General features: G+C 41.8%; 1 long non-coding RNA gene across 1 annotated transcript; it reads right to left on the minus strand.

Moving 5' to 3' along the window:
• Nucleotides 1–4,889: 4,889 nt before the first annotated feature.
• LOC137543927 (uncharacterized) lies at nucleotides 4,890–23,696 on the minus strand. The gene is made up of 3 exons (XR_011025663.1): nucleotides 23,547–23,696; nucleotides 7,443–7,539; nucleotides 4,890–4,974 (listed from the first exon to the last, which is right to left on the minus strand). It is a non-coding gene; the product is annotated as an uncharacterized lncRNA (long non-coding RNA).
• Between the last annotated feature and the right edge of the window lie 873 nt (nucleotides 23,697–24,569).

A 24,569-nucleotide genomic window follows, 5' to 3' on the forward strand; every position in this document is an offset into this window, starting at 1 on the left:
TTGAGCACTGCTGCCAAGTGTCAAGATGACATGCTTGAAAGACTAGCCAGATGTTCAAAGTGGAATACAGTAATAAACGTAGTAGCTCGAATTCAACGCTTGGCAAAAGGAATCAGAAAGAAAGAATCCTTGAATGTAGAGGAAAGAATGAAAGCTGAAGAAACAGTCATAAGACTCATTCAACAGAGATTCTACAGTGAAGAACTGAAGAGACTTAGTCAAGAACCAAAAAGGCTTCCAAACAACCACCCATTGTACAAGCTTAATCTTGTTCTGCAGGATGGTATACTAAAGGTGGGAGGGAGATTGGAAAATGCATCGTTGCCAAGCAGAGTTAAGCATCCAGCAATTCTTCCTAAAAATTCTACCTTCACAAGATTGATTATTGATCATTACCACAACAAATCCTTACATCAAGGAAGAAGCTCTACCCAAAGTTGTTTGAGAGAAGGTGGTTACTGGATAGTGAAAGGAAGCAAAGTCATAGCGAAGTACATAAGTAAATGTGTAACCTGTAGAAAGACACGTAGACCTACAGAAGAACAAAGAATGGCTGATCTACCTGCTGATCGTGTAAACCCATCACCACCATTTCTTTATACTGGAATGGATTGTTTTGGTCCATTTATCACCAAACAGAACCGCAAAGAGTACAAGAGATATGGACTAATTTTTACATGTCTAAGCTCCAGAGCAATTCACCTGGAAATGTTGGAAGATATGTCAACTGACGCATTCATCAACTCCTTAAGATGTTTCATAGCCATTAGAGGTACTGTCAGAGAGCTTAGATCTGACTAAGGATCTAATTTTGTTGGAGCAAAGAACGAATTGAACAAGGCTCTAAAGGAGATTGATAAAGAAAAGGTAACTGAGTACTTGTTAGAGAAACAGTGTGATTTTCACATGAATGCTCCAAATGAAAGCCATACAGGAGGAGTTTGGGAGAGGCAAATCAGAACTGTAAGAAACGTGCTAAGTTCAGTGTTGAAAAAGAACGCCGGAAGAATAGATGATGCTTCACTTAGGACACTATTCTATGAAGTAATGTCCATTGTTAACCAGCTGAGCGGTCTGGACGAGCTCAGCTCGTCCAACACCGCCAGCGGCTGCCGCTCAGGCCCTGCTGGGCCGATTTCAATGAAATAAAAAGCAGCACACGCAGCCGGCACTTTGCCAGCCGCGTGTGCTGCCTGATCGCCGCCGCTCTGCGGCGATTCGCCGCGAGCAGCGGCGAAAGAGGGTCCCCCCAGCCGCCTGAGCCCAGCGTAGCCGGAACAAAAAGTTCCGGCCAGCGCTAAGGGCTGGATCGGAGGCGGCTGACGTCAGGACGTCGGCTGACGTCGATGACGTCACTCCGCTCGTCGCTATGGCGACGATATAAGCAAAACAAGGAAGGCCGCTCATTGCGGCCTTCCTTGTTTATTCTGGGCGCCGGAGGCGATCGGAAGATCGCCTCCGGAGCGCCCTCTAGTGGGCTTTCATGCAGCCAACTTTCAGTTGGCTGCATGAAATAGTTTTTTTTTTATTTAAAAAAAACCCTCCCGCAGCCACCCTGGCGATTTAATCAGAACGCCAGGGTGGTTAACAGTCGTCCACTTACAGTCGACAACATCAACGACCCAACAAGTTTGGAACCTTTAACTCCCAATCATCTACTTCACCTCAAGTCTGATTACATACAGCCACCCCCTGGCAAATTCACCAAAGAGGATCTATATGCCAGAAAAAGATGGCGAAGAGTTCAATATCTATCAGAACAGTTTTGGAAAAGATGGAACAAAGAGTACTTAGCTCATCTCATGCTAAGAAGTAAATGGCAAACACCCAGAAGAAATGTCCAAGTTGATGACATAGTGTTAGTAAAAGAAGACGACTTACCTAGAAGCCAATGGAAGTTGGCCAAAGTCCTAGAAGTTCAAAAGGACAAAGACGGGCTAGTAAGAAGAGCTTTGTTACAAATAGGAGACTCAAAACTTGACAAAAAAGGAAGACGTCTCACAACTCCACTCAAGTTGGAACGTCCAATACAAAGGTTAGTTGTTCTGCTTGAGAGTAACAAGAGACACTTGAGAGTTGAGAACCTGATAGAAAATTCCACAAATTCATGTTCAAATCCTACTACTGAGAACATAGAATTATAGGTAATTTTGGTGGGAGTGTAGCTGGCCAGCTAAGACCTGTCCTAGGTTGCCATTATAGTTTATATAAATATACACCAAAACCTGCCAGTAACCTCAGTACAGTTCATATGTTCATAAGGTTAAGCCAAACAGCAAAGTTATTGCTGAAATGTATGTTTCTGAATGTTATATAACAGAATATATATGCATTGTGTTATCAAAGGCAACAGGGGGAAATATGCCTTTAAGAGTCATCACATAGATGAGCCAATCACAGCCAGCCTCACACTGCACCAGAGCCTCAACCAATCCTAGCTAGTTACACACTGAGCCTGTGTGGGAAACCCCCTAGCCAGATCATTCTAGAGTCATTGCTCATCAGAGAGAGAAGAGACCAGAGTTCCAGAGAAGTTTTATGGAAGTACAGAAGGCCAAATAGGTATTTAATACACTTATCTATGTTCCCTTATTGTTTAATAGTGTGAGAGTAGGCCTATATAGTGAATCTGTTGTTATGTGTTTACTTGCAGTTCCACCAAATCAAATCAAGTCAAATCAAATTGAATAACACATGCAAATTCAAATACAAGTTGAATATCAAATTCAGAGCACAAATACAAGATCAAATGCAGATTCATCAACAGTATAGATCCAATCAGATCCAGAGTACAGATTCAAGCACAGAGAGTCAAATACATCCACCATCTTATGTTATCTGACAATCTTATGTTATCTGACAGGATTGAACTGTTAAACCACCTTTTGTGATTTTTATCCACCACATTTTGTACATGGACTATCTGCTGCACATGTTGCAGTGTTATATGAAGAAAAGTTGAAGTTATTAAAGAAGTTATTCTAAAGTATTTGGTGTGCTCTTTAAACCTACTGCTTCCATAGAACGGTGTTAGAGGAATTACAGAGTAATAGACAGTCTGCTTAGACTAAAGAGACAGAGATTGCATAATTCTTCTAATGCCACAGCGCACAAGGCACTACATAGTGCTGCGCCTGCCACAGTCTGGGGTTGTTTTGCTGCTTCAGGACCTGGAAGACTTGCTGCGATAGATGGAACCATGAATTCTACTGTCTACCAAAAAATCCTGAAGGAGAATGTCCGGCCATCTGTTCGTCAACTCAAGCTGAAGCGACCTTGGGTGCTGCAGCAGGACAATGACCCAAAACACACCAGCAAATCCACCTCTGAATGGCTGAAGAAAAACAAAATGAAGACTTTGGAGTGGCCTAGTCAAAGTCCTGACCTGAATCCTATTGAGATGTTGTGGCATGACCTTAAAAAGGCAGATCCTGCTAGAAAACCCTCAAATAAAGCTGAATTACAACAATTCTGCAAAGATGAGTGGGCCAAAATTCCTCCAGAGCGCTGTAAAAGACTCGTTGCAAGTTATCGCAAACGCTTGATTGCAGTTATTGCTGCTAAGGGTGGCCCAACTAGTTATTAGGTTCAGGGGGCAATTTCTTTTTCACACAGGGCCATGTAGGTTTTGAGTTTTTTTTCTCACTAAATAATAAAAACCATCATTTAAAACTGCATTTTGTGTTCAATTATGTTATCTTTGACTAATAGTTAACGGCTTTTGATGAGCAGAAACATTTAAGTGTGACAAACATGCAAAAGAATAAGAAATCAGGAAGGGGGCAAATAGTTTTCACATCACTGTATATCCATTTTCTTTTTAAAGTGTAACTGTCGGGCATAAAATCAAAAAACAATTCTTTATTTTTATCTGGTAAACAAGTAATAAGGGTGCTAACCAGGCAATCCAAAAGTTAAAATCACTTATAATTTTCATGTTGATGAATGATCATTCCCCAGTTTACCTGCCTCTTATTTGGTACACACAAAATTTGGCACGCAAAAAGGAATTTGCAGGGCATGCTGGGTTGTCCTTTTTTGCTTCTCTAGTAGAGAAGTAGAAGTAGAGAAGCGAAAGATGACAGCCCAGCATGCCCTGCAACTTCCTTTTTGCGTACCAAATTTTGTGTGTACCAAATAAGAGTCAGGTAAACTGGGGAATGATCATTCATCAACAAGAAAAGTAATAGAGATTTTAACTTTTGGATTGCCTGGTTAGCATCCTTATTACTTGTTTACCAAATAAAAATAAAAAATAGATTTTTGATTTTATGCCCGACAGTTACACTTTAAACTCTAGCAGCTTACAGACAGGTAAGGGCTGTCGGCAGGCACAAGAAATCCAGGGCCCACACCCAAAACATCAGCGATGGTGCCCTGATCCTTCCACAGAACTTAATAGTCCCACTTGGGATAATTTCTGGGCAAATGCAAATGGGCAGCACAGCGACCTTTTATATGCAGAGGCTGTCTATAATGACCATGTCAGGTAATGCGGAGGGATATGTGATAAAGGTGCATTTCCTGGAACTCTATTATAGTCTGGCCCAATGGCAGGAATAGGAAACTGAAGACTGTCACAAGGAGCTGGACTGGGGGTAAGCATCTGTTTTTTCCAGTTGTAGGTACCCACCACTGGCACCGGTTAATAATTTGGCTTTATCAGGCAAGCAAACCTATGACCAAATATAAACATTCCCTGAAATGCAGGAGGAAAGGATGATGTAAAAGAAGGCATCACTGTTACTAGGCAGTCTCCAGAAATACACCAATCAACAGAGAAATTCCAGCAAATACAGTAGCTCAAGGTGTGACTGCAGAGATATCACCATCAGTGGTCAGAATGGATGGCTTTCATTGAAAGCCTTAGCGTCTGAATCTTACCAGAGGCGAGGTTTTGCTGGAAGCTGGCTCCTGTACAATAAGCCTCAATCACTTTCAGAATTTGTGCATCTTCTTCCAATGCTACTGTGCCTGAAAAAATAGAAATGTCAATTTGAGGCATAGGTTTGTACATGTCTGTTCATACTGCTAAGTGATTTGGAAAGGTAAAACTAGAGCAAAAGGGGGAAAAAAAATCTTTATTACAATTTATGACAATCCTAAAAAAAACAACCCTGAAGTTTTACTAGACTAAATTTTCAGGGAGCACAGAAAGGGTTAAGCCTTTCCTACAGAGGCAGAACCCCAGCCAGGGGCGTAGCAATAGGGGTTGCAGAGGTAGCCACCGCATCGGGGCCCTTGGGCCAGAGGGCCCTACCTCAACTACAGTATTAGCTCTCTATTGGTCCTGTGCTCATAATAATCACTTCTATAGATACTTTGAATAGTGGTAATCATTAACATACTGTTCCCCATCCCCTTCTTGCACCTCTGATACTGTAGTTGCCATTGGCAGGTTTTGGTGCGCCTTATCAATTGCTATGTATAGAGTGCTTGGGGCCCCATTATAAAACTTGCATCGGGGCCCACAGGTCCTTAGCTATGCCACTGACCCCAGCACTCTGATTCAAAGCTGCTGCTAAGCATGATTACACTATGATGTAGCTAAACAACAGGGGACAGTGCAGCGGATCTCTACAGCACGTATATATGCAATGAAAACTTATCATTGTGTGCTGTCTGTTCAGGTCTGCTTTAAAGTGTACTTTTACTGAGAATTATGGATGCTGTATTGATGGCTCGCTTTGGAAAATACGAGTTACTCATTTGTAATGTTGATCTCTTAGCTACAATGGGTTCTGAATCCCTTACTATTAAGCAGATCCAAAAATCAAATACATTTCAGATCATCTGTACTGAGGTGAAAGCATTAGAAAGTACACTATATTGTAATAAGTATTGGGATGCCTGCCTTTACACACGCATGAATTTTTATTGCATCCTATTCTTAACCCATGGGCTCCATATTAAAATATGTAGTTAGCGCACCCTTTGACATCTTCTGCAGTGCTTTACAGAGTTTTAGTCTTGTCACTAGCTGTCCCTCAGAGGAACCCATAATATAACCCAGGCATGGGCAAACTTGGCCCTCCAGCTGTTAAGGAACTACAAATCCCACAATGCATTTGCCTTTATGAGTCATGACTGTGGCTGTCTAACTCCTGCAATGCATTGTGGGACTTTTAGTTCCTCAACAGCTGGAAGGCCAAGTTTGCACATGTCTGCTCTAACCCCTAACATAGTCATATGCAAATTGTAGTTTTGTGCCAATTTAGGGAAAGCCAATTAACTTAGCTGCATGTTTTTGAGTTGTGAGAGGAAACCGCACTGCCCGGAGGAAAACCATGCAGACACAAGAAAAGCACACAAACTCCGTGCAGAAATTCTTTGAGAAGAATATTTGAGAGGCTGGACAAGAAGACCTGCCTTGCAGACGCCACGCTAAAGATGTTCTATCAAATTTAAGTCAGATCTCTGTGCAGGCCAGTCAAGTTAGTCCACACAAAATTTGCTCATCTATATCTTTATGGACGATGCATTATGTACTGGTGCACAGTCGAGTTGCAGCAAGTACACATTCAAAAACTGTTCCCACAAAGCTGCGAGTATGAAATTGTCTAAAATGTCTTGGTATCATGACGCATTCAGAGATCCTTTCATTGGAACTAAGGATCCAAGTCCAACCCCTAAAAAACAACCCCACCTCATAATCCCCTTTTTACCAAAGTTTACATTTAGTACAATGCAGTCAGGTAAGTACCATTGTCCTGGCATTCACCAAGCCGAGACTCATTGCAATGTATGATATAACACTTGGATGCACGTGCTCAATCAAGGAAATACATTCCATGAAGTTGTCTGCGCACTGTTTGGAGCTAAACATAAGGCAGTATACAGTTTGGAGGTCTGTAGCTATTGATCCTACAGAAAGTAGACTGACTTGACAATGTTAGCCTCGGTATGTGCTGACCCCTCTATGATTGTACATGTCCTACCACTTCATAGCAGAGTTGCTGTTGTTCCCAATTGCTTCCACTTTGTAATACCAACAGTTGACTGTGGAGTATTTAGTAGGAAGGAAAAAGGAGAGAGAGAGTGAATTACTTCCCATTCTCTTCTCTTCCATAAGAGTGCATCTTCTCTGACCCATTCCTCCTTCCCCCAGGACCTATCTTGAATGTTATGTGAGAGACCTAGCAGTCTACAGCATCTGTTTATCTTATCAAGTCCAGTAACTGGACTGCAACTTGTTATCCACGGTATAGTCTTGCAAAACAGTACACCGTAATCAAGAATATTGCCATGTACACTACAATATAAGCAGCTCGCAGTACCACATTTGTTAAATTGCATTCATAGCAGCTAGTCACGCTCTTAGTGTGGCCAAGCTGCGGCCAAGATGGTGAACCATGGACAGCTAAGATACCACATTCCTGAAATAATATATACAGTATATATAATGACTACAAAAGAGAGAAATAAAAAGAACTGTGCCTTACTTTTCCTGAGTGTAGATTCCTCATCAGAAGGTTTCCTTTCTGGTTTTCGCTTGGGAAGAAACTTCTTGACATTTTTGGGGCTTTTGCTAGAATCCTGCTGAAAATGTTTTTGGCATAAAAACAAATATGTTAACATTGAGAGTTTCATAATCTGTCTAGAATGTTACTTCAATAAATTGGTTCAGTCCCTCTGCAAGTCCTCATACCATCTACAATCTAATCCTTACAGGACATCAGAGCTGAGGGAGTAAGATTAGAATTACTTACCTTGGTTTCTTCCAGCCCTTAGCAATCTATCAGGTCTCTCACTGTAGTTCTGCTGCACTTCAGGGTGCCACTGTCCCCTCCGTAAGATCAACATTCACAGCTGAGGCAGCAGGCTACAGCACATTCACGCGCCTCTCAATCATGCTCCTGTGGCAGGGAGTGTTCTGTGCTTGTGCAGTTTAAAGGAATGCTGTAAGGGGGGGGGGGGGGGGGGAGAGCTGAACTCATCTAGGGCACGCAGCCAGTTCCCGATGCTCCGGTCCCCGCCGCTGGTTCACTTCTGTGTGCCTGCGCGGCAGTGTCCTCGCTACTGCTGACGCCAGAGGGAGCGTACTGCGCAGACACAAACTGTACAGCACAGTGCGCTCTGGGTGACGTCAGCGCGAATAAGGACACGCTGGCTCAGTGGGCTTGCGAATTTAAAGTCGCAAATTCCGGAAGTGAACCAACAGCAGGGACTGGAGCATCGCTGACTGGCTGCTCGGGCACAGGGCATCTGTGGGGGACCATTAGAAGCCTCAGGTAAGTTCAATCCCCCCCCCTTACAGCAGTCTTTTAAGTGCAGAAAGCTCCCATTCACAGGAGCACGGTCAAGAGAGACAAATAGACTAGCCTGCACATGCACAGAAGCCTGCAACAACAGCGGTGGTCAGCGATCTTTCAGAAGGGACAGCAGCACACTGGAGGGCAGCAGAACTACAGCCTTACACAGAAAAAAAATGAACTAGAAAGCTGTAAATTGCAGCCTGAATGGTATATTTGTCGATATTCAATCTGCAAAAATCAACTACCTATAATATTAACTTATCTTTTTTCCATCCAAAGTGAACAAGGCAGCATCTCCAAAGAAGTATAATAATAATAAATGTTAAAGATGAGGAAAAAAGTAGAGGAAAGCTCTCCAAAGGTGTAATCCTGTTGCATGACAAAGCCCCAGCACACACTGCAGGTGACAGTACTGCAAAAATAACCTCCTTTGGCTTTCAAGTGATGCCCAATCTATCCTATTCGCCTAACCTGGCTCCTTCTGACGATCTGTTCCCCAATCTCAAAAATCACCTAAAAGAACAACAATTTGAGTGTGTTATGGAAGCCACTAATGCGGCAAATGAGTTCTTACACCAGCAGTCAGAAGAATTCTATTTGTAGGTATTTAAAAAGCTGCAGGACAAATGTCGCAACTGGGGGCATATTCTTGGGGGAATATGTAGATTAGTTTGGCATTAACAGCCATCTTAATTTTATTCTGGGTAAGGCTCAATACTTGTCAGCACCTCCTCGTAGTGGTAACACAATCTCTCTGTTTCTCAACTTTGCAGTTTCCTGGAACTCCATAGGACTGTGAGTGTAATGTCTAGGGAACCTGATCAGGCTTTTATTTTGGTATTGCAGTAACTTAGATTCTTAATGCTGCAGTTCAACAATTCGTTGTAGAAGAACCAGTCCATCGTCCACATTCCAACTGACTGGTCACTGAATTATTTGTTCCTCCAGAATCCAAACCAGTCAAAATATTTTATTACTGTAATTTGCTAGGTTTTCCACAAATGACCAGTGCAACCTGAAGCAGTCACCTCCGGTTCCTACATAGGGAGAACAAAGTTACCCATCCAAACTGCTATGCAGGGAGGCATGAAACTTTGGGGTGTATTCACTAAAATGTGGTAAGCCAGTACGGAAAACAGTAAGGAGTCTTTGGGCAAGACTCTCCAATGATCCTGGTCGCCCACTGAGCATGCCCTAAGCGGCTGCAGCCCTAAAGCACTTTGAATCCGCCAAGACAAAATTGTGATACAAATGTTCTGTGTCTTGTGTCTTGGTAAGAAAAAGAACATGCCTTAAGTTTTACCACAGGAGGAGTAGAGCATATTGCAATACATATCATGGAATGCATTACACACTACTCATTGTTCGTAAGACTTTAAGCACGTTATTCTGCTTACATTTCCACAAAAGGGAACTGTGTAGCATGCACTACAATGGTTTGGACAGATCATAACCAAGCAACTACTGCAAAGTCCGGCAGCGTGCTCTAGGATTAACCAATGGCAGGTTGCATAAATATGTGAACAGAGATGGCTGTAACATGTCATACAGTACAAGTCGCTGAAACAGTTAAACATGTGTGAGGCATAAAGTAGTCCGAGGAGAGTAAACAGTGGGCACTTGGGAGCCTGACGGCTGTTTCGTGGTGCTTCCTCTGTTATTCTGCTTACCGCAGTTTCATGAATACAACCATTTATTCCCTAAATCTTATATCTCCTGGGATAAACCCTGCTCAAGAAATTATGGATACAAAATGTGGATTTTCCCACCTGATCACTTTTGTGATCGACATCCAGAGGTATCTTAGTTCTCTCCAGAGCAGAAGAAAAGAATAACAATTGGCTCAGGAAGTTCAGCTTTGTAGATTACCAATCTCTTGAGTATGGTCTGTCCCATAAGATGGCAAAGTCTCATACAGATATTATATTGTTGTCTCGTATTATTGAAAGTGGTCATGTAAGGCAACAGACCTCATATCTACACAGGACTGTTATGCAGATTAAACAGTCCTGTCCAGATTTCACCCGATTAAGCCTGCCATGTTTTCTATAATACATTGGAGTGTTTTCTATTATACAGTGTGACAATGGACAAAGTAACCAGAGAGCATTTACAGGAACAATCTTATCAAGCCTCATTTATTCAGATTACCCACAAAACTCGAATCGTTAAAAAGGTGCAAATTGACTCACAATGGTTCTTATTTCAGTATGAATGACATGTGTCTGACTTCCCATTTCAGCTTCAGCATAAATTGTCATTTCCAAAATAATCACTTCTGCAAGCTTGTAATGGCAGCGTTTTATGATGCATTAGGAAGCAAATAAGGGATTCTTACGGTTATGAAAAGCAGGGTTAATGCAATGAAAGGCGTACAAAAAAAGCATTTTCTCTTCGGAGGCCCACAGACACAGAAATATACAGCGTAATGAAGATTTTTAAAGGTAAAAAGAGGTAATGAGTCTATTTTTTCTGCAAAATTGGTCCATTTTAAGTACATACATTACCTATAATCAAATGCAGGGAGTCATTTTGTGGGTTTAATTGTAAGTCTGGTATATGATAGAAATATGAAAGGTGGAAATGATGACCTCTCCTTATGAGACCGCAGGATCCTTGCAATTATACAGGTGAAATGTGAAAAATGTGAATATTGTGCAAAAGCCCATTTATTTCAGTAATTCAACTTAAAGTGTACCTGAGATGGGCAAAGAAAAAGATTTGATACTTTACCCAGGGCTTCCTCCAGCCCCATGAGCAGCGATGCATCCCTCACCTTCCTCCCAAGTGCCTCCGTTCTCCTTGTATCAGTCCCGGTAATCTGTCTCAGTCGCCTGTTCTGCGCACGCGCGGAGGGGCCATGCATGCACAGACTGGCGTGACTGAGCCAGATTACTGGGACCGATACAAGAAGAACGGAAGCACTCAGGAGGACGGCGGGGGTGTCTCGCTGCTCATGAGGCTGGAGGAAGCCCCAGGTAACTTTTCTTTGCCCATCTCAGCTTCACTTTAAATATATATGAATATATGAAATAGGAATCCTTTTCGGGTGTTTTGGATTAATTAGCTGAATAGAGTGTGACACTTTGGGCCATATGCAATTCACTTTTTCACCTGAGTTTTCTCCTAGGTGATATTTGCACAACTCGTAAATAAAATACCTTTTATTCCACCAGCAAGCAAATACTCAAAATAATTTGGACAGTACTTTTCCAGCTACTTTTTCCATTGCAAAGTGCTAAAAAGTTTATTTAAATTGAAGATGAAAAATTATCTCATAGGAGAAAACTCAGGAGAAAAAGTGAATTACATATGGCCCTTTGAGCCTAGAATGTTGAACCTTTTCACAATATTCTAATTTTTCCTATTTTTTTTTGGGGGGGGGGGGGGGGGGGAAGTTTTTATAATCTGTAAGCCATAATTATCAAAATGATAACAAGCAAAGGCTTGAAATAACTCCCCTTTAAAGTAACGAGTCTATTTGGTATATTGGTTTCACCTTTTAAGTTTAAAGTGAACCTTAAGTGACAAAAATAAATTAAGTTTTAATCACCTGGGGCTTACCTCAGTCCCCTGCAGCTGATCGGTGCCCACGACGAGTCGCTCTGATGCTCCGGGTCCCGCTGGCAGCCACTTCCGGTTTCGCCGTCAGGCTAGGGAACGCGGCCGTTTCTACGCGTTCCCAGCCAAAATAGCACCCCTATGCGGCCATATAACCGCATAGGGGTGCTATTTTGGCTGGGAACGCGTAGTATCAGCCGCGTTCCCCAGCCTGACGGGTCCTAACGGCAAAACCGGAAGTGGCCGCCAGCGGGACCCGGAGTATCAGAGCGAGTCGTCGTGGGCACCGATCAGCTGCAGGGGGCTGAGGTAAGCCCCAGGTGAGTAAAACTCAATTTATTTTTTACTCTTAAGGTTCACTTTAAGACATAAAAGGACTTGAGCACAATATTCTAATGTTTCGAGTTTCACCTGTAATGAACCTCTGGCTAACATACTTTTGGAGTGGAAGACATGTAACTAGTATGTAGTCATATAAAAAGTGGTGGCTTTTTTCATCTTTCCTGATTTGAAAGCATGTTTGGATCAATTACATAAATAATTAATAGAGCCTAAGGGCTCGTTTCCACTAGTGCGGCGTGCGTCTCGTAGACGCACGCCGGCACTGAGCGGGTGGGCGGGATCGCAGGCGATTCCCATCAGCCGTGCCATGCACGGCTATGGGAATCGCAGCCTCCGCCGCGAATTCTGTGGGGGTTTCCGGCCGAATCGCTACTGCAAGCGATTCGGCCGGCGGCGCCGTTGTCCCCTATGGCAGAGTTTCCCCGCGCGATTTGCCTGCGGGGAAACTCTGCGGATTCGCGGCCGTTTCCGCGAGAGTGGAAACGGGCCCAAAGGGCAGAAGGACAGGCATTACAACACAACCTTCTTATGAGACGTTTATTTTATAGTGGTTACATAGTTAAAAGCAGTCATGACTTTTATTCCCTTTAAGGATTAATATAAACTAAGATGATTAGTTTCTCCAACATAATTACTCCTTTTAGAGAAACCATGGTGGAGCATTTGATCGATTTGTAAGCCTCCGATTGGAAGGTTGCTAATACATATTGATTTGTCACTTCCTGTTACACAAGCAGACGTGATAGATGATTGTGTCCAGGCACACTTACAAATTAATATGAACTAAATACTTTTCCCATCATAATGAACTAAATGTTTATCCCATGATTTTTCCTAAAGGATAAATCATTTTTTGTATAGATCAGTATTAATGTCTTCCAAACATTAGGCACGACTTAACTACATAACTCTGTAGCCTTTCATTCTCCATAAAATCAGTAGACTAAAAACAAAGTCCTGCAAATAAATGATCATAGAACGGTTTTCATGAGTGTGTTATGGCAGTAACAGCTTCCTAGCTTAAATGATGGCTAATGAACAGCTCTATCTACTGATCATAGTTTAGCAGAGGAAACAAGCAAACTTCAATTTTTTTGCCATTATCATCGAACATTCATCTGTACGTGAAGAATCTGCCATTGTTGTTAGCACATGTGAAGGCCCATACAGAGGGCAAATTACATCACTCTTGCATGATTTCTGTTGGTTCTCGATGGTGTGTTAAGCAAGGGTAAACGATAGAGGAGAAAGTATTAGTCTTAAAAGGAATCTGAAGAGGGATATGGCGGCAGAAATATTTATTTCTTTTTAGCCAATGCAAATTGCCAGATTGTCCTACTGATCCTTTGCCTCTAAAGCCTCATCTACAAGGGTAGATGAGGCTGCGATCCAGCGGCTCGATTAGCTGCCGGATCGCCTCTTCCGCGTGCCCGCCGCGTCCCCGCTCGCCGCGCCGCATTCCCCGCTCGTGCCCGCTCGTCCCCGCTTATCTTCCGCTCGATTCCCTGCCATTGTCCCCTTGCGGGGAGCGAGCAGTGAATCGGCGGTGCGGAGATCCGTCCTGTTGGATCTTATCAATCGAGCCGCATCAGCGGCTCGATTGATAATGAGCATCGCAGCCGCATCTACTCGTGTAGATGCAGCTTAATACTTATAGCCATGAACCCTGAACAAGCATGCAGATTAGATTTTCTGACCTAAGTATGATTAGCAGCATGCTTGTTTTAGGTGTGTGATTCAGACACTACTGCAACCAAATAGATCACCAGAACAGCCACGCAATTGGTATAGTTTAATAAATATGGCAGCCTCCATATATTTTCACTTCGGGTTCCCTTTAAGTGCTGGCGATTAGGGATGAGCAGGTGAAATTAGCAAAGGCAGATTCACAGAAAATCTTCCGATTCATATAAGGTGAATTCTTGGTCAGCGAGTGTATAGGCACAGTATAAGTGAACAGGTCAGTCACTCCCATCGCTGATACAGTATATCACTTTGAATGTAACCACTTAACAACCAGACTTGTAAAAACGTCCTGCTAGAGCATTTTAATGGCTCCCGGACGTTTTTATAAGGCAAACAGTGCTGCTGCAGCTGTGCGCGGGCGCTTGCGAGCTCCCGTGCGTGCATGTGCGTTCCCAAGCATGTGAGATTATTACACACCCTTATTTCCAAATAATATATTGTCACCATACTTTGTACTAGGGACTTAATTAAAATCTTGTGATAACCAGGACATATAGGCATATAAAATGTGTGGGTTTTATGTACAGTAGCAGTGTTTATATTAAAACTATAGGGGATGAAATTGGAGAAATAATGTATTTTTTCCCTGTTTTTCCCCTTAAAATGCACAGAAAATATGCATTTTGGGAAGGTGTGCTGTACACACTAGATTCTTGGCAGTGGTTGTCTTTATCGGCTGTCTTGGCCAAGTTTAAACTAGTGTGCGTACAATTTTTTTAACAGTATAAGCAGAAGGTAAATAAGGCACTCGTTTGCACCTAATTATGCATTATTACCATTGCCATTATGGTCAATATGCATATTTGTACATAATTACTGTTACCATAAAGGTTTCTATTGAGCATAATTGAGTGTTATTTTTTATTGTAAGGGTTGATATTTTGCACAATTCCACATTATTCTGCATCATGCGCATGTATTTTCATAATCCCCCCCCCCCCCCCCAACTCAGTTGTGTTTTCCCCCACAAATTCCCAAAGTTTTGCGACCATGTGGTAGTTCACAAAATGTTTTGTGAATGTGCTTTTAGTTTATTGGCTCACTCCTACTGATTGTGTGATCATACAGATCATTATCCAGATGTTCAGATGCAAGACTAACTTATCACTAGAGAGGTTTGTCTACTGTATAAGACAAGCATAATTCTTTCCGCATGTGTCAAGATGCCAGGCAAGGTGGGCTTATTATATAAACAAAAACTGTGCAATACACCTCTCTATAATACTTCCCATGAGATTCACATTGCATTGTAGCAGGAACAGTGAAGCGGCTGGCAGACCTCAAAGCTAGGTTAAACATTTGAATATTACCCACTTAGAGTCAGGAGGGTCATGCAACAGTGGGTTTAAGTCACCATAAGGCCATGTCACATGGGCAACTAAAACTACGCACACATGCCAATGCCCAGTTGTTGCAGCTGATTCACCCATGTAATGGCCCATACATTGTGGTGTCTACTAATAGTCAGACTGGTTAGATTACTTAGAACAGCTCAGTGATCGGAATGGTCAATGAGACACAAATACTTTTGAGAGGATGCAGCATTATGCTAATTTTGTATGCAGCTTGAAAATGAACCAATCAAATCCTGCTGAGGTAAAATTTGATTGTGTATGCAAATGTATGCAGCTTAAAAAATGCACCAATTTGCATAAACATATAGCAACTCAAAATTATGTGCAGCTCATTGACCATCCCTACTCAGTGACAGGATTGTCTTCAGTATTGCTATCTCATTTACTCATCAGCGTCACAAAGGTCAGTGTCTTTAAAACTCACAAACAAAAAATATAAACATAACACAAATATAGGCTGGATTGCAGATGGGAAGCTACAGCTACAACAGGCACACAAATGACAAAGATAAGCCAACAGTATGTGAGCAACAACACAAAGCTTAGGAATCAGGGTTCAGAGGTCAGAACCATAATGTGTTTGTCCATCTGCTAACGCCATTTTTATCTAAACTCAATCATAACTGAATTAGGCTAACGCTTATCAGATCGAACCACAATTAAAAAGGCCTAGATGATTTCCAGAAGCCTTGCGGTTTATGACTCTCACTAAGAAAACAAAAACTGAAGCCTGTGACCAACGATTTTACACTGAATTCAAAGAAAATCTTTCCATCTTGTTTCTCTGAAGGCTCTGCTGCACTCTCTACTTTCTCAGGTGAGACTACAATGTTAAGTTTCAGGAGGTGTGTGAAAGAGAAATCACATCCTGCAGATTCTATATGATAATGTCCTGTTCTGACTTGACCTATATTCAAACCTAGTCTGTGAGATAACAGAGGTCACTAAAAGTTGCTCTTGTAAACTACAACATGGTCCATTCAACACAAGAAACAAGCAAGACAAAATATAGTGTAGGAGTCCTATAATAACTATGTCTAACCTGCCCTTCTCATCAAAAGGTATAATTTCCAGCAGCTTTTCTTGTTTATGTGTCCAAATGCATTTGAAGTAAACCTAAAATGGTAGGGAACAAGTTCTACATTACTACTTGAGGCTTTTTCCGGCCCGTCGTAGCCTTACAGCCTTGGTATTCTCCTGATCCGCTCCGTTGTGCCACTCTGAAACATCCCCGACTGTGTACTTGTGGCCCTAGCGACATGTTTCCTTAATAGAGAGACTCCTGTAGCCAGGAGCATTGCGCATTTGCGGTTTAACTCTTTATGAACTGTGCATATGCAGAGCACTCTTGGGCATGGGAACATGATCGAGGCAGCGCATGGCTGGGGGGCACGCATGTGCAGTAGCCTACAACTGGTCCAATCTGTGAGCTTTGTGCCCAGTGGCACAACGGAGGACATCAGGAGGAAACCCAGGGATCTGTAAAGCTACAGGGGGAGGCTAGACGTAGCCCTAGGTAAATAAAATGTAACTTGTTCCCCTGTCTCAGGTTCGCATTAAAGATATTTTCAGGTATTCAATTTTAAGATTCTAAAAAAAAAATTGGCATGTGCTAGTTAACTGGATTGTGCAGTAACAGCCAGCAAAATAAATAATTATACAGTCATAAGTAGCAGCCAATTAGAATTCAGTGTTTACAAGTCTAAAACAATATTAACTTGGTTGCCATGGGTTACTGCAGCATCCATTCTCTTTGTACCACATTAACTAAAACTTTCACACTAATATATTTTTGGTTCAGTCATCCCAAAAAGCTGTAGCTTGTGTTCAGTGTGCTAGAAGCCAGACTCATCTGCCTCCATTTTAACATTCTAAATGAGACCACACTGATTGCAGATATTAGGCAGACGCAAGCAAGGAAACTACAGGCGCAGGGAGGAAGCTTCCAAATTGCAGTATAACAGCTGGTTCTACCCTTACCTTCAAGATATAAGACATCCTCTACAACAAATATGTAGAAAAAGAAAAAAAATACATGTAAGAAAGTGCAGATGACATGGTTACTTTTACAGAGTTATTACCTAACCGCTCATTTTCCAGAACAGAGTGTAACATTATGAAAAAAAGCTTTTACCAAATGTCTTCAATAAAAAGGCAACAAAACATAGTGGTGATTTATGAAAACTGGAGCAAAGGTACAAATAGGCTTGCTGGCCACAGCCATTACCCAGGTTTCATCTTTCATTAACCCAAGGCATTTGGTTGGTTGTTAAAGAGAACAACTTCCAGAAATAACAAATAATCCAAGCTGTTTATGAGACTAAAGTTGCCCTGCAGTGGTTCAGGGTTTCCCTATCTGGCAGTAAGGTTATATACTGCAGTAAGGTTTCCATCACAAATGTGGTTTAACTGAGCCTCAGGAGTCGGACTTCCTGGATCAGAAGCCTAGTCATTCCCTTTAGCAACACTGCCACACCCTCTCCCAAAATAGTGATGCCATGGCCTGGCCTTTGCACCAATAGAGTCCAGGCAGATGGTAAGTTAGGACTGAATTGGGATTTGGTTGTCATCTGACAGTGGTGACTTACAGGGGCTCAGCAACATGTTTGAGGCAGAAACCAGGGTTTAGTGAGCTTACGCTGCAAAGTTTGAAGCCTTATCAGATAGAAAAGCAGTGACCCACATCTGGATCACTTTACAGCTGAAATCCAGGCAATTAATAAAAACAGGCTCCTAATCTATAGCAATACATTTTATTTGTGAAAAGGCAGTCACATGCCTATACTGAATCATTATCTATCTGTCCACATGATCACAGTTTCTTTATTCTTAATTCAAAGTAAGCCCTTTCGGGGAAGGTACTGTGTCTGAAGCATCCACTTAAAGCGGAATATAACCCTGCATTTCAACTTTGCTCTAAAACATTATTTACAGTATATTATATGCAACCAGCATTTTTTTTTTTACTAGACCAGCATTGGAAGGGTTACACAGAGCTTTAAAGTTCCTGGAGATTTCTGCAGACGCATCCGAAGCTGACATAGATACATTTTGTTTACATAAATATATCTAAGTGTTGAATGTGACTCACTCTCTCTGAGGAGGAGCTGGAGAACAGCCAAAGAGTGTGTAACATTTCTCAATAGATACATTTAACTAAATAGAATGTAACAATCTGAACTTCTGCATATCTCTCCAAGAACTTTAAACCTCTGTGTTTAACCCTTTCAATGCTGGTCTAGTTAAAAAAAAAATGCTTTTTGCATATAATATGCTGTAAATAATGTTTTAGAGCAAAGTTGAAATGCAGGGTTATATTCCGCTTTAAGGCTGGTTATGGGGTAGGATTTTAAGGTTAAGCTCTGTCTCATGTGGAACCACCTGCTGCTTGCTGCTCTTCAAATCATTTGCTCTCATCATGCTTTGCAATAGAACAGCAGCAGATCTGACACTATTCTAGCAAAATCAGAAGCAACTGGTTACTGGTGAAATAAGACTATGGTTTTTAACCAGGTAACAGTTGAGCCAGTGGGGAAACACTGGTGAAATTATTCTTCATTGGCTGCAACTAATACTGACAGCAGAAGTACTTTTTTTATTTTGCATTTGGTTTAACCTCTCGATTTATTTTCACATATGGAATGGCCTGAGGACTGAGAAAGGAGGCATGAGTATTTTTTCTGCCATTGGCTTAAAGAGAACCCGAGGTGAGTTTAAAGAATATTATCTGCATACAGAGGCTGGATCTGCCTATACAGCCCAGCCTCTGTTGCTATACCAAACCCCACTAAGGTCCCCCTGCACTCTGCAATCCCTCATAAATCACAGCCGTGCTGTGAGGCTGTGTTTACATCTGTAGTGTCAGTCTCAGCTACTCCCCCACCTCCTGCATGGCTCCGGTCCCTGCCCCCGTCCCTTCCTTCCAATCAGCAGGGAGGGAAGGGATGCAGGTGGTGACTGGAGTTCTGCAGGAGGCGGGGAGAGTAGCTGAGACTGAGATAAACACAGCCAGCTCTGACAAGCTGTTTGTCAGCAGCGTGGCTGTGATTTATGAAGGGATTGCAGAGTGCAGGGGGACCTTAGGGGGGTTTGGGATAGCAACAGACGCTGGGCTGTATAGGCATATCCAGCCTCTGTATGCAGATAATATTCTTCAAACACACCTCGGGTTCTCTTTAATATCAGTTTCTTTCTTTGTACAGTATATAATGTAGAATTTTTTTTTTATTTAAGTTTGGCGAGTTGGCGATTGTCTATTCAGAAGTTACACTATGGAGTATTCATTAAATGATGGTAAAGTTTTTGTGCGAAGGAAGTGCAAGGAGATGTTACCATTACTTACACTGCGTAGGTAAGAGTGTGTTGCGCAATTAGTGCCACCGCGTTGCCTAGGTAATACAAATGTTACTAGGGCAACGTGCAGTACACAAGTAGTGTAACGCATGTTATACTAGTAATGCTCCCATTAGCTAGGTAACACAGGTCATGCTACAATGCATACTCAGTGAAATGAATACTAGGATTGCTGTGCACACGACAGCTTTACCAACTGTTAGTCAATGTACCCCAATGTACCAGGCCTGTAAAACCTCTGTACTACATTTTCTACAAATCTGACAGACTTAAAGCACAACTGAACTGAGCAGGATATAGAGGCTGACATATTTATTTCCTTTTAACCACTTTAGCGTAGAGGATGTAGCTCCTAGGTCCCAAAAGGCTGCCCCTTATGCCCCCTGGACATAGGAGCTACATCTGTGGAAAAACAAATGCTGTGGCCGATCGCGCGTGCGTGTTCTCGCTGCTGCCCATTAGCCCAGAGATCAATGAATGGGAACACAGTACCCATTCATTGATCTAAGTCCTTGTATCAATGATTGCGGCATCAATGAGATGCCTGAGTCATTGTTTAGCTTGTAAGTTACACTTACACGCTTTACTTCCTGCTCACGTGCTAAAAGCATGCGCAGGAAGAAAAATGTATGGGGACATCTTGTGGCAAATTGTGAAATTACACCTACATACATTTTTTGGGAATAAACAGACCCACACTTACACATTTAAAATTAACTCCTCCCCATCCTCACTCTCCCTTAGTACCTCAATAAATATTTTACATAAAAAAATATATAAATAGCTACCTTAGGGAATTAACTTTATTTTAATATGTATGTCAAGAAGGGTATATTACTGTTAGATATATTAAATTTATTTTAAATTTCATTTATAAATAACATAACTTGCTTTGTATTAGAATTGTATGTGTTTACAACATACCCAATGTGTTGGGGATCCCTTCACAATAGGGAATTAAGCACTATAATTTACTGTGTCGGGTGTAGTCTTGTATTTTACCATTCAGCCTAATGATAATGATGCTAAGCAAAATAAATAAATATTCTCTACAATAAGAAAGCACTAGCAAAATCTGTTTCTGGTTTGAGACTTTGTAAGGATGGCACATTTGATGCTCTACACAAACAGACTCTGGCACAAAAGGCTGCCTTTTTGTTGCTGAATTAAAGGACCACTGTGATGAAATACTGTACAGATAAAAAGTACATTTCTCCCCGAGTAAAATCCTCTATAATAAAACCCGTGCCCTGCGTAGTGCTGTCTCTGTGTAGCTGGGCCTAGGCTTTTTGCTACTGCGTAGCACGGACCCGAACAGCAGTTGGGACTGGAGGACGGGGCCAGTCAGCCGGGTGGGCGTGTGCGTGCGCACTGGTGCGGACGGGTGCGTGCGCATGCGCACAGTTAAAATAAAAAGACCTAGTGCCCGTTTTTAAATGGGTTTGGGTCTACTAGTGTAATATAAATTACTTGTTTTCCTGTCATTTATAGTAGGTAGTAAAAAAAGCTGAAATATTTGGACTAGTCCATCTCGTCATGGGAAATTCTCAGTAGTATCTTTATTCTTTACAAAAGTTCACACTGGAAAGGATTTATACAAAGATACTAGCTAGCCTCTCTACTTATTTTGGGAGCTGGACTGACCAACTGCCTTTCAGTTTGTGCTTTTGTAAATATATACCTGAGGATCCCCCATAAGGAGATAGTTGGAATCAAAATCTGACAGATCTGTCAGCTTTTTACTACCTACTATACTATAAATGACAAAAAAATAATAATTTATAGTGCATTTTACTCTCGGAGAAATGTTTTTTTTTTCTACCTACCTGTGACAGTAACAAAGAAAAAGTAACTTATAGTGCATTTTAATTTTACAGTTTATAGCAAAAATTGTCCTTTGAGACTGGCATTATTAAAAGGAGTTAAAGGACAACTGAAGTGAGAGAGATGTGGAGGCTGCCATATTTATTTATTTTTAGCAATACCAGTTGCTTGGCTATACTGCTGATCTTCTGCCTGTAATACTTTCAGCCATAGCCCCTGAACAAGCATGCAGCAGATCAGGTGCATCTGGCATTATTGTCAGATCTGACAAATTTAGCTGCCTGCTTGTTTCTGGTCTGATTCAAACACTATTGTAGCCAAATAGATCAGGGGGACAGCCAGGCAACTGGTATTGTTTAAAAGGAGATAACTATGGCAGCCACCACATCACTCTCACTTCAGTTCCCCTTTAAAACATCACAGCTGTGCTGCTCTAAGAGACAAGACCCTTAAAATAATTCACAACTGGCACCCACTCACTAGAACTGTGAACAGGAAATGTGACATTTGTCTGGCAGTTTTTGTATGACAAAGCACATACAAAGATCAGACCTAAACATGTCTTTGGTGACCTTCAAGAACTTCCTGCTTTCAGAAACACATAGCCTGTAACCTGGTGATTCAGACTCACATTTAAAGTTATGCTCATCAAGCAAAAAACAAGAGGCTATGGTCTTTTGCTTTGTACAATTGGTTGTAGCTAACCACAAAACCTGTTTAGAACTGATTTATAGCATTTGTTTGCTTTATGCCTCATGCCGACTCTTTATATTTTCCCTACTGAAGATCATTCAAGTTTTTTTTATTTCATACAAACCTAACCTCGTCACTGATTTAAGAATGTAAGAACATTTTAGATGGGACATTTCGACACATTATGTAACATTTCCAAAGTGTTGCGTCTATAGTCAGGTTTCTAGAAAAGCCTCAAAGGCCTGGGCCTTGGATGGTTGCTGCCCAAGGGATGGCTGGACAAGGAAGAATGGTTTCTGCAGAAGAACGGAGGAGGCTGCAAATGGGGAGTAACACATGATAGGGGAGTGTGCATGGGAGAGAGGGGTTGCTGTATATGGTTTTGACACATGGAAGAAATGGATGCCCATGGAATGGGAGGGGCTGCTTGCACATGGAAGGAGAAGTGAACTGTAGGAAGGCTGGCCTGGAGGCAGAAAAAGCTTCAATCTGACCTTGCTCAGACCTGATAGCAGAACCAGGAAGGGCACTTCAAATGCAATCTAAAAATGATGTTCAATGGGAGGTGATGTTCAAAGGGAACAATCAGAATTTGGCATTGGAAGGGTAGATCTAAAATACATTACAAGGAATGTGCATTATTTCACTTATGTACAAATTCTAATGTGCCCACTTGCTATTTTGTAGACAGCCATTTCCATCCTTTGGGCATGTAAATGAGAATGAATAGGATATGCACCAGAGAGTCTATAGTAGCTGCATTTACCTACTTTTCATAAAGCGTCAAAATAAGAGCTTTAGTTACAACTTCAGAAAACCATTGTTGTCAATTTACCTTGTTTCTAATACCGTGGTTGGAACTCTAACCCAGTGTTTATCAACTCAGTACCCCCAACACTACACGTTTTGCAGAAAACCACAGAGGTAATTAATGAGTTCTGCTGAGACACTAATTACCTCACCTGTGAATGTTTGTGGTTTGCTGCGAACCACATACTGTTGGTGGTACTTGAAAACCAAATTCAGAAACACTGCTCTAAACAGACTAAAATTGTGTCATAATTCTCTAGGTCTAGAACAATCCTGTAGTGGAAGCAGCATTGTCCAGCTTCTTTGAGGGCCACATCTATACCAGTCTTCCCCTTCCCCTATCATACTTCAGCCTTTGTACTGAGGGCAAAGGTAGAGGTCATATGAGTAGGGTCAAAGCTAGAAGTCAGGTGTTAGATTTGCATCCACATTTAAAGATACACTGGAGCTCTGGACAACCCCTTTAGTGACAGCAGATAGCACTGGAGAGCCCATAAAGCCTACATACACCGCAAAGAAATGGTAATAGCCGAAAGAGATAGGAAAAGGAACCAGTTGACTAATTAATATGATAGTAAATCTAAAGACTCAATTATAGAACACTTACATCTTTATAGCCAAGTGCAGCTGATGGTCGGAGTGGAGGAGCTGGCCGCAGGCAACTCAGAGTCCAAGCTTTGTAAATTTTGGGAGGTTCCAAAGGTCCACGTGGAACTACTGAATAAGTGTGCTGAGAAGGAGGAGGGTGTTTCCTTTCTGAAAACTGGCACAGGGCAATTTGGGGAAAAAATAATGAAGATATAAAACTTTGACAAGATTTTCTTGGGTAGGAAAAATAACGATACAAAAGCAAAACATTTTTTTACACATTTGCGATAAAACATTTTAATAACCAACATTAGTTACTACACAGTGTATTGCAAAGGATTTTGTTGTAGTGAAAGGCGCATTCAAAGTAAATATAAGGTAGTTTCAGACTGGACAAGAGTTTATGTTCTCGAATAAATGACATTTCATTGCCATCATAAGAACATACTTAAAGTGAACCTGAATTGAAAATAAACTTATGAGATAATGAATTGTATGTGCATTATAGATAATAAATAGAACATTAGTAGCAAAGAATAGGACGTGTCCAAGCTCTTTTGGAACACAGGGCGGACAGCGGGATTATGGGTAAATAACCCTTTCTATCCCCACCGCACACCTGCGCCAATTAAACTTCATTTGAATCTCGAGTAATCACTCGTAACAGCCTCCGGTGAGCATCACTGGCAGTGAGCAGTAATTTGCTGGCTTCCAATCCAATTCTGCATCAGGTGACACTGTTGTCCAACTGGATAGCAGGTTGTCACCTGAGTATGCTTCACTGTCTGGTGCACAAAGACGTTCTTCGGGCGCCGCAAGACTGAATGGCTGCTGCTGGGAGTTCTCCTCCGGGCATGATTGGGCGGGGGGGGGGGGGGGGGGGGGGGGGGAATCAATACCTATATTTAATGTAATGTTTTTCAACATCATTTTATGTATGTTTCAGCCCCCCAGGAAGTCTGAAGTATGTTGACCCGGCCCTTGCCCGAAAACGTTTGGGGACCTTTGTTTTAAGCAGTAAAAGAAGTACAACTAATAACCC

Source organism: Hyperolius riggenbachi, unplaced genomic scaffold (assembly GCF_040937935.1).
Source record: "Hyperolius riggenbachi isolate aHypRig1 unplaced genomic scaffold, aHypRig1.pri scaffold_493, whole genome shotgun sequence".
NCBI lineage: Eukaryota > Metazoa > Chordata > Amphibia > Anura > Hyperoliidae > Hyperolius > Hyperolius riggenbachi.